Below are 12,105 nucleotides of genomic sequence, written 5' to 3' on the forward strand. Positions count from 1 at the left end.
ACCGGAAACATACAAATTTAATTAAAATTTAAAGCTCATATAAATTTATAATTGAATCCACTTATTTAATTTATTTTTTCAGTCGTATTTAAATTAATTCATGATTTTAATTTCAGTAAAATAATTAGAATAAATAAAATTTATTATAATTACAATATTCAAAATTAAAATCCAAGAAAATAATTTAAATTATTAATTTTAAAATTAATTAAAATTACGAAAACTGAAAATTTCAAATTAAAATTTTAAAACGATCTAATCGTAACGCAACAACCCCACGCAACGCACAGCCATGGGCCACACGTACACAGCCATCACTGGCCATGTGCGCGCAGCTCATGCGCTGCGTCGCATCGCTGCTGCTCCCCATCGCAAGGCGCGCGCCAACGCTCGTCGCAACAAGCACGCTGCTCACCATCGCTGGGCGCAGCGCTCGTCGCACGTCGCAACAAGCACGCTGCTCACCATCGCTGGGCGCAGCGCTCGTCGCACGCACACGCTGCTCACCATCGCTGGGCGCAGCACTCGTCGTGCGCGAGGCTCCGCATGCTTGCGCGAGGCAGTGCACGCTGTGGCGCAGCTCGCTTGCTGCCCACACGCGACTGCTCGTGCCTTGCTCTCGCCCTTGCCCATGCGCCCATTGCACACAGCCCACGACACAAGGCAGGGCTGCTGCCTTGTGCTCGTGCACCATGCCCTTGCTCGCTGCATTGGTACCGCATGGGCGACGAGCTCCCTTGCTCGTCGTCGCATGCCCGCACTATACAACACCCCTTAAGGGTAACACGTAGCGTCCATTGCTTTGTGCGTGCAAGTTATATGAGCGAATCGCATAAAAATTAAAAATTTATTTTCAAAATTAATGACAAATTAATAAATAATATTAATTTCATAATTTTAGGGCGAAAAATCGAAAATTTATCATTTAATTGATTTCCGATTAACATGGATTCAATTCTAGGTCATAAAAATTTAAAATTTAACATAAATTTACAATTTTTATGGTGGTTTTTAATCATAGGTATCTAATTAAATTATAACTAATTATGAAAATCAAATTAATTCTAAATTATTCCAATTTTCAACAAATTAATCATAATTACAAATTAGATTGCATAATTAACAAGGCTAGGCATTCAAACTTGTTAAACATATACAGTAGGTCAATCAAAAATTCAAGATTTATCAACAAGGATCGAAAATATTTAATTTAACATCTTAAATTTACGAAATTTTGCATTCGAAAAACTAAAACCTCCGAAACTCATAGTTAGGCTTCGAATTTGAGAATTCTGGGTTCGGCCGAAAGGACTCTAAATAACAAAGTCAATCTATTAGGATTAGGATTTAATCTTTGCATGATTTCCAATAGGATTAGGATTCCCGCACAAGCGTTGCACAAGCCGTGCACCCGCGCAAGCCTTGCGGCCCACGTCAGGCGCACAGCGCTCGGCCCACGCTGCTGTGCTCTCGCGCGCGCGCGCCCTTGGCTGGGCCTGGCCTTGCGCCGGGCCTGGTCGAGGCGTGCGTTGGTGCGTGCGGCTCGCTGGGCGATGGTCTGGCTTCGTGCTGGGCCTTCGTCTAGCGGGCCTCGTCCGATGCTAATTCGTACGATACGCTTCCGATTAAATTCCTGATTCCGGAATTCATTTCCGATACGAACAATATTTAATATTTACGATTCCGGAATTAATTTCCGTTTCGAACAAATATTTAATATTTCCGTTTCCGGAATTATTTTCCGATTCCGATAATATTTCCGATTCTGACAATATTTCCGTTTCCGACAATATTTCCGATTCTGGCAATATTTCCATTTCCGATAATATTTTCCGATACGTACCATGTTTCCGTTTCCGGCAACATCTACGACTTGGATAATATTTATATTTCCGATACGATCCATATTTCCGTTTCCGGCAATATCATCGTTTCCGGAGTATTCATTTCTTGCTTGTGACGATCTCAGCTCCCACTGAAACCAAGATCCGTCGATTCCGAATATCCATAGATAGAGTATTTAATGCCATTAAATACTTGATCCGTTTACGTACTATTTGTGTGACCCTACGGGTTCAGTCAAGAGTAAGCTGTGGATTAATATCATTAATTCCACTTGAACTGAAGCGGCCTCTAGCTAGGCATTCAGCTCACTTGATCTCACTGAATTATTAACTTGTTAATTAATACTGAACCGCATTTATTAGACTTAACATAGAATGCATACTTGGACCAAGGGCATTATTTCCTTCAATGTGCCCTTTATTTTGCTTGTAAATTTACAAATATTAGGTTAAAGGGTAGTTGTTAATCACAATTAAAAGTTGAATATTGGTTTCTATTTAGGTATGTGATTTTTTGATATTTAAGTCGATATCTTGGTGGGAATTAGTTGAATCAAAGGTTATAGAAATTGTGTTTGTTGACCCTTTTTTGAGTTGGTTGAAGTAGAAATTTAGAAAAGTTTCCAAAAAAATATTATAATTGCAAACTCTCAATCAAGATACTAAATTGATGTATTTGAATTTGTTTTTAGATCGCCCATTTTGCTGTTTTTTCTTTCTGGGTAAATTGATTTCCGGAATGTGATTACTCCTGTCAATCTTGTTAATCATATGCGGCTATTTTTGTCATGACTCATGTTTGCTGTATTAAGTAGATGTAAATTTCTTTAAAAGTTTAGGCTTTCTATATTCAAGTGTGTTTTCCTGCATATATTATTGGGTAATATTTGATTGAATATGTTGTTAACGTTCTTAGTTACTGAATAACCTGAAATGCGGCGACTCCTTCGTGTTTTCAGGTTCTTAGAAAGTTCATTGTAGTTGTTGGTTATTCATAGCTAAATTTGAGTTTTTAGGATGTGAGAAAGGAGACGTATATACAACAATGCTTCCATAGCAGTGCCAGGGAAATTGGTTTCATCAAGGATTTTCTTTTACATGGAAACAAACATATAACCTTTGCTTTGTATTATCATCTAATTTAAGTTATTTAATGCCCATGATTCTCCATTTCTCCTATTTCTTCCAGATTATTGCTTCGTTGATAAATGGAGCCCTAACAGCTTTATATTTCATCCTTTGGGAAAAAGGCGTCAAAGGGGTCAAAGCAGTGGCCCTCTTCGGTATGTTCTCTTATTGTTAGCTTTGTATTTCCAAATGATTGAAATTTGTATAAAATCCCATGTCATGATAAAGTTTCAGTTTATACTTGATAGCATTCTTTATGAACTTAATTTTCTCATGTGTTTCTTCTGCAATATTGTCTCTAATCATGCTGCTTGCATCCTTTTTTTTGCATATGATGTCAATACGAGAGAAGTTAATTAACTTCTGCAGTGGTTGAATTCATAGTTCAGGTGTTGTACTTGGAGTATTATCTACGAGTCTGTATGGCGTAGGGGTCATATCCGGAAGAAGGTAGCTCCAAGATTCTAATTGTACTATGTCATCTTTATTAACATATATTGTTTTCTTTAAGGAAGTCAATTGGTAATATCCCCCTATTTGACTAACATATTGACGTCGTTATAAACTTCTTTGTACAAACACTTGCAGAGTTGATGGAATATTGTGATGAATTTGCAGAGTTATAAAATGGTCAATAAACAAATAGTTTAAGAGAGTATCATAATAGGGAATTTTGCAGAAAAATATACTTACAATACCCCAATCTTCCACCCCCACACTATCAAAACGATAAGAAAGACAAACTAGGAACGAATTTGAGAATCAAAAGGGGAAGAGTAGTTTAAATTTCATCGCGTTCATCTCGGGGTTTGTCTTTGTCCCAAATATGAGGCATCTGACAAATATGCTTTGTATGTTATAAGTTTCTTTTTCCGTCAATTGGGTAGGAAATACGCAGTTGCTGGTCACTTGACACAGTGTGGAAGAAGTTCAACCTCTTGTTCATATGAATACATTTAGAAGTGTAGTGCAATGGAACTCATTTATATGCTACACCTATTTTCTATATCAATGAAAAAGCTAAAAATAATTTTTTCATTACATTGTTCACTTGCAAATAATATAAATCTATCATTAAAATTTTATTAAATCGCTCATTGTCCCCTTGTTGTTACATGCATGTCTTTGATGCTCTCGGGGGTGCTCTATCACATAGTGTTTTATGAATTACATTTGCAGCATCCAAGAAGCTCTAAAGGATAGTGATTGGACAACTCGTAAGGCTGCGTCATTAGCGCTGAGAGATCGAGATTGCTTCAAGTGGAGGACCTTCTTGGTACCTTTCAAGGCTTCTTTCACTCAGGCACTTGAGTCATGCTGCTTTGATAAGGTCAATGTCAATAGCTCTTATATTCTTATTAATAATTATCCTACATCAGAAAGAAAGTTAACTAATTTACTTAACATATGCTGTTATAATACAGGTGAAACCAGTCAGGGATACAACATTTTAGGCACATCATTGCTAGAAAAGTATTGAAAGGAAGAATGTGTCTGGACCTCCAAGTTAGCTATTGTGGCATATAGAATAATGCCGCTTTGATCACTAGACCAAGCTATACTAGATTTGTATCCTTACGTACGTTAACTCATGACCCATCTACATTTAGGAAATACAACCACATTTCTCTCTCTCAAAGGACATTAATCATGCTCCGATTTTAATCCCTAGGTTTGTATTTTGTTATATTAGGTCTATTGATTCACTGGGTGTTTGCATTTGTGCGGAGATCTGAACTAGAATCTCACATACTATTTCGTCAAATTACAATTTTGAACTTGTGGCCATAACCCCTTTAAGCTTTACAATGAAGGTAATTTCTTGACAGCTTGATCCATGGTGAAGATATGATGTTAGTTTATACAATTTACCTGCACTAAAACATATATCTTCATTCTTTATTTGATGTAGTATAATGGAAACAATATTAAAAATGGTAGAGCACGCTCCTTAAGTTATATAATCTCAACCGAATGGAAGAACTTTTTGTTAATATTATCATGATTGGTCATGTGTAATGGTGTCGCTTGTTAGCCTTTCTATTAAATGGTGTATGTTGGTTCAACAATTATATATTTCTTGCATAAATGGATGTGTATTTCTTGGAGACAGTTATAGACTTATAGGGTCTGGATAGTGGGTAGTGGCATGGGTGTGGAGGTCAGACCCGGAAAACATGAAGCAGACCTCTACTTGTTAAGGTTTGGGAAGTAGCCAGTCCTAGGGAAATTAAGCAATATGTTGGATGTAGACAATTATAGAAAGTTATAGGAATATTACTGCAATTGAGTTAACCCGAGTGTATATTACGATTCTATAGTATTGTAGTTGAACTTACCTCCTTACCAATGAGATAATTACTTCATTATATATATGTCTGGACCTTGTTGAGTTATTGTATCACTTAAATATTACAAGGTGATGAATTTATTTTCAAGGCCAAGTACATTCTGGTTACAATAGAATATCCTCCATTGACACTTCAGACTGATGGGGACTATGGATCCTATCACTCTTTAAATCCGGTTAAGCTCCTATTAAAATGAAAAGTAGGTTTGATGATCGCTGGTGGTGAGGGGATAACATAATCTTATTTGTCTGGCATGTTTTAGGTACATATTAGGCACCCCATGGATATAAATATCTATTTTAATACTCCATTCGTCCCGAAATACTCGCAACGGTTTGACTTTTTGCACTATTTCACATAATTCCCTTTGACCCTATTTTATTTATAGTATATGAAAACAAGTGTCAACATATAATATATTGTTGGCTTCATATTAATATATATTTTCAAAATATTAATATTTTATAAGTTTTTATAATATATAATTATAGATATTAATAGTCAAAGTTGTGCATTGGCAAGCGTGTCTAGTCAAAATGTTGCGAGTATTCCGGGATAGAGGGGGTAAGTAGTTTAGAATTCAAGGATAATAGAAATGCACAGGGGTTGTTTACATATTTGTAGAGTTGGTAGCCTTCTAAATAACACATTTGTGCCTTTTAGCAGTCTACTTAAGGATGATTTATTGCAGACTACTGGAATGCTAGAAAGTTCTGTCAGGATGAAAATAAAATAAGCATTTTGAAAGTGGAAGGTGAAAAGCATCCTACTATGCTAAATGCATTCTTGCATAAAAGAGTATATGGGAAACAATAGTTCTTCTTATCTTGTAATGTGCACGTTGTAGTTGTAGGTATCAACAAGTTTAATAGAGGATTAAGGTAAGTTGGATGAATAGTTAACACGACAACTTAGCTTTTCTATTGCATCTTATATGAGGGGTGCTTTATGTTATTTGTTAGAGTTTAGACACGTGTAATGATGTGCACACACAGAGCTTAGAAAAAAAACATTTTTTCAATTCACTGTGTTGTTTGGCTGCACTTTGATACTTAACGTTTCCTTCTCTCTCTAGGAGAAGGGGGATGAAGCGGTGTTCAAGTTCAGGTTGTGAATTATTATTATCCTTATGCTCATAATGTTAACTCTCACATCCTCTTAAAATGGACTAATGTGTCTACTTGATTTCTTTGTTTTTTTTAGGTTTAGTAAAGGGCTTCATATAATTAACAATTATAGAATGAGCTAAAAAATATTCTAGAGATAGGATAGGATAGGATATGACTGTATTAATTGATTGATTTAGTCCTATTTGATAGTTATATATGAGCAAGCTCCTGGATTGGGTTTTCTTGTGTGTTCTTTTTTGTTGCGTGTCTGATCACAAAAAATGAAGCAGGCTGAGTGTTCTTTAATATAGTCCTAATACTTCAATTAACTTCGAATTGCCTTGGTCCAACTTGAGCGTTTTTTATACATTTCACTCAGTTGTTGATTGTGTACTATGAGATTCCATTCATTAAAATTGTTCACCGTCTACTTATTGATGCTACTTTACAATAGTTTTGAGAAAGCTCTTAAAATTTCCTCTTTAACTACAGAGTGCGCAACACCGAACTCATGACTCGTGAGGGATGCAATCTGCATTTGTTATATGTTGCTCCTGTATTTCTATACATTATTTAGAGAGGCAACCCACAACCGGTGTTCCAATGATGCTTCCTCCGTGGGTGGGTGGAATTCCCCTCTAATGAATCTTTATGGTTAGAAACAAGGTGCAAGGAGTACACTTTGAGGTTTGTTTTTGTTACTCCGCTGAATATGTAGGTAATTACCAAACCAAATCCATCTTTTTCAAATGTTGGTTGTGCAGATGGAATTCACACTAACTTGTCAAAATGGAACTACCTTGTCTAAATATCTAACATATCTAATTAGAATACTTCATTTGTTTACGTGCTAGGAAAAAAAAGATACATGTATCGTTAAATGTGCAAAATGATCAACCTATTGTGTATAGTACACTTACCTCATATCACCTTCTGAGGTCGTGAAGGAGCTTCTCCGCACCGACATGTTCTGTTCTGATGGAGGTTGGATTGACTCTTTGTCCATGTGCAATGCAATGGTGTTGCTTGAAGCAAGTGGTCATGGAGGATGACAACGTAGAGGAATGAGTACGTGCTTTATTCCTTTCCAACATGCTCATTGCGAACTACATATATATGGAATCATTGCAAGCATTTCTTTAATGGTTATGTGTATGATTTTTCACCCCCCACCCCCACCCCTCACCCAAAAAAAATAACTTTGCAACCAAACTTTCAAAAAACTTGTTAATGTAATTGTAATCTGGGTATTATGGTTAGGTTTTATTTATTTATTTTAAGGAACATAGAGGATTATAGAATCTCATGTTCCTAGGCTTGCTATTGTGCCTCCAAATTGGCACCTACATTGTAACGTATTTGTAAATCACATTGTATGCAATTCCAACTTTAGTCTGGCAGTATTAGCATCTTTTGTCCATTTTTCAATTACCATGAAATTGTAAGCGCTCGTCATTTACGTAACATTTTTCAAACTAGATTTTTATATCTTGGGGGATCGTGCGCGCTAGCGCACGATCCAACAACTAGTTTTAGAAAAAATAGCAATACTAAAATATTAGACAAAATTAGAAAACATTATGGAGGTTTGTCCCCTTTTAAGTTGGAGTTTTGGATACGCCTCTGGTTATTGAGGTGGTTGTTCATGATGATACACACATGCGATAATGGTGTCATGAGTGTGTATTTGGAAACGGAGGAAGGTTTACCAATGGAAATATTGTAGATATAATCATCCAGTTTAACAAAAAATTTACCTAGGGAGAGGAAGAACAAAAGAACAAAAGTGGAAACTTAAGAGTGGAAGGATAGTTAAGGAAGATGGAAAAGGTAGAGGGCAGACGACAAGGAGATGTTCATCGGTGACGCAATTGGATAAATCATGGGTAGTGACGCATATAAAGGTTTCATCCTACACTCCCATGCTAATATAAAAAAACCTAGCCTCCCAAAACCATCAATTCAACCATTTTTTCTTATATTTGAGCCGCTCATATTTCCCCTTAAAAAAATTCAAGCCATTCAAATGAAAGCGTGTTTCCCTCTTCATCCCTTGTCGGACATCTTCTCATCATCTTGCGTCGAACATTTAAATTTTTTATCATTAGTTGAACTCTTTTCACCCTTTTCCTCAATCAAACCCTTTCAAGTTTGTTTTAGGTACTCGGTTTCATTGACGAGTTCTCATTGTCAATAAAAGATTTACGACTAGATATATTTAGTATAGTCAATCATTATATGGCTTAAATTTGTCCATACATTTGCCTCATCTGAATGAATGGATGAACTAGAGTATTTCTTTAAGATTTCTACCATCATACTTAGACCTTCCGCCATTATAGAATCGTCGTTGGAGGATTTACTGAAGATGATCTCATAGTGGCTGATGCACCCAAAGGTAGTCGTCAAATACCAAAGGGCAAGCACCAAGTGATGCAATTTTTAGTCCATTTGACTAAATCCTATGACACTACAACAAGTATAGTAGACAAGGGGTAAGTAAAGGGTCGAACTCTCGGGGATCAAGCGATTTCTACACTAGCAAGAACCATGTAGACACTAACACACTTTACATTAAAAACAATAGGTTGTTGGGTTGTTTGCACAACTTGTCACTAATTGCACAAACGGGGTAATCAATAATAAAGGATAGGACTAGGGAAGAGGAATCCCACCTAGTATAGATATTGCAAGTCAAGGTCCCTCTTACTCTACTCAAATATGAACAATTGGCGAATAAAAAGTTAGTCTATGGAGCGTTGCACACTACTATAAACCATTCTGACCTGATGGTCACGGTGTGATTCAAGAGTCAAGCGTTGTGTTTTCGATTTCCTACCTATGTTCTCGATGGTCACTGTGATAACTAGATAAGTATAAATGAGGCTCAACACCCACTATGATCACGCTCCTAGGGTCAACATGAAGAACGAGCGTTTCCAGTGTCAACGACTCCATGCTCAATGCCTATCTAGGAGAAAAACTATAACACATGAATCACAACTTTTTATTGGGGTTTGGAACAAAAAAACAAACAATCAAGACCAACCTAAGTCCATCTAGCATACTCATACACCATCTCAATCAAGGACATAATTCTACAACAACTATCAAAGCCCAACAAACACCAAAGTTACATACAAGAGGAGAGAGAAATAAGTTTCGTGCCATAATTCTACTAGGGGTCACCAACCCCTAGGCCTAAGAGAACTACTCACGCATAGTAGCACTTAAACCTAAAAAATCTAAGAAACCTGTACATGAAACACATGAATTTCTACTTTGGGTAAAGAAACTAAACCTAAAAGATGAACTTAGGGATGAACACCAAAAACATACCAAATTGGATAAAGAACTTCAACCACAAATCAACAAATCATGAACTAAAAACTCAGAAATTATAAAGAAATCTATAAATGAAAGAAATAAATGGATTAAGCAAGTAAACAAAAGAAAGTACTTGAATTGAAAGAGGAGATCTTGCTCCTAAAAGTGCAGAAATTAAAAGGACAAATTAAAGCAATTAAAGAGTAATCTATAAAGCAATTGTGGTGGCGGGAGTGAAACTAAGAGAAATAAACCTAAGATACACTACATACATTCCACACTATCCACACATGTGGGCTTTAGAGTAACATTCTATTTATACTAAGGGGGAACATGTTCCCAAAAAGTGGGGTAGCCGCCATACATTGCACGGTCTTCGCCAGCTCTGCACGACCCATGCAAGTGTTGCCGACCTTGAAGTTGAGATGGAGTAGCAGTGTTGCACGACCCGAGCCAAATGTGCACGACCCGTGCAGAGGGTCGTGCAGCAGTCACTGCACAACCCAAGTCGAATCGTGCACGGTCCGTGCATAGCTGTTATCCATGGTCGATGTTCTTCCAATCGATGTGATGTAAGGGCTACATGGTCCGTGCAAGGACCATGCCCCTAGTTGCTTCACTTCTCTTCTACTCTTCTCTCGTGCATAGATATCATGCATGTATCCTTCAACCCCAAAGACTCGACTTGGTGGAAGCTTTCCACCCATATTTCTCTTCCTTCGTGAGAATCTTCCATGATAGTGATGAGGTGGGATGACGAGGATGACACGAAGCTTGTACTCGAACCCCATTGGTGTGGTAGATCAATCTCTCTTTTGGATTAGCAGGACATCTATACTCCGTGCGTCGCTTTAGCTTGACCTGGAAAAAAGGAGATAAGAGCTCTTAGAAAACAAGCAAAGAAAGACAATATAGTAGGAATAACTCTAAATGCAACTATATGCAACTAAAATATGCTAATATGTACACAAAAGAGATCCTAATGAGCTCCTGAAGATGTAAAATTTACAAGTATTTCAGTGGCTCCTTTGTCTTCAACGCCACTTTTTGAATGCTCTAACCCTCAATTTTAGTAAATCCAAATTATTTTGGTTTGTACATAATATTTCTTGTAACTATAGTTATTTTAATTAATTGTTTTGTTAGTTTTAGACATGGTTTAGGTTAGGAAGTCATAGGTTTGGCTCAAGGTTTTTTTTTGTTTGTGAGAGAGAATGGAGAATCTATCATTTTTCTCTCAGTTAATCGTTTACCTTTGTAGTTTATTCACCAAATTATTTAGAACTGAAGTTGGGGTATTTTGAGATTTAGGTGTATTTCCATTGTATCATTTTTTCTCATTTTCTTATGACATAGCCACCGAGTCATTGTAATTCATCCTAAAGGATGATTAATGGGGGAGTTCTCTTCACCTTACAAAAAATAAGTTTCAAGTTTAATACGTTCAGATAAGTTTTATTCAGGTTCAATACATTTCAGTTTGGTCCAATAAATTTATTTTATAAAGTATACTCCCTTGCATCGGGTCTGAAAAAGTTACTATCGGGTCTGACAAGTCGCAATTAGGTCTAAACAGGTTCAGTAATTCAAATAAATTCAGCTAAATTCAGATCTTATCCGGTGAAGAAAACACATGTTAAAATTTTCCGCCTGATTTTTTTCACATTATTTTTAAAAAAGGTCTCATTCTACAATCAAACTTCTTATAAATTTAGTAACATACTCAATCAAGATTTCAACCACATCCAAAAGTTAAAATACTCGGTTTACCTGCAAAGGTATGTTATCTCACATGTTCTCAAAATATTTCATTCATTCTTTATAATTACAACATGTCCCCTTGATACGCAGTTTAAAGAAGAGTTTAGGAAAGCTAAATGAACGAATTGATTAATTTTCTTTAAACCCATTAACCTAATCCTTCTCCCTTATCAGCGTGATAAAGAATTCTGGACATAAGATCATACTCCTTTTGTCCCAATTTAATCGTTGTAATTTGATAGGCTAAAGTTTTATCACCTAATAAAAGATAAACCTAAATCCACTAACTGAATAGCAAGGGAAGTCAGGATCGAATCCACATGAAAACAATGTTCTTCCTATGACTAATTAACAGGTCTAGACTATTGGTAACCAGTAAAAAGGGTTGATTTATAGTATTATAACTACGACGATAATTAAACAAGATATTAACAATATTAGAGGAATCTAGGGCAACGGTTCGCCACAAATACAGATCGGGGTTGGACAACGGACAACAACAATCAATTAATAACCATAACTAGGAAAACATGCATCTCTCAAATTTTATGAATTCCTTAGGGAAAAACAACTAGCAGACTCTTG

The sequence above is a fragment of the Spinacia oleracea genome, chromosome 6 (genome assembly GCF_020520425.1).
Source record: "Spinacia oleracea cultivar Varoflay chromosome 6, BTI_SOV_V1, whole genome shotgun sequence".
In the NCBI taxonomy this organism is placed as follows: domain Eukaryota; kingdom Viridiplantae; phylum Streptophyta; class Magnoliopsida; order Caryophyllales; family Amaranthaceae; genus Spinacia; species Spinacia oleracea.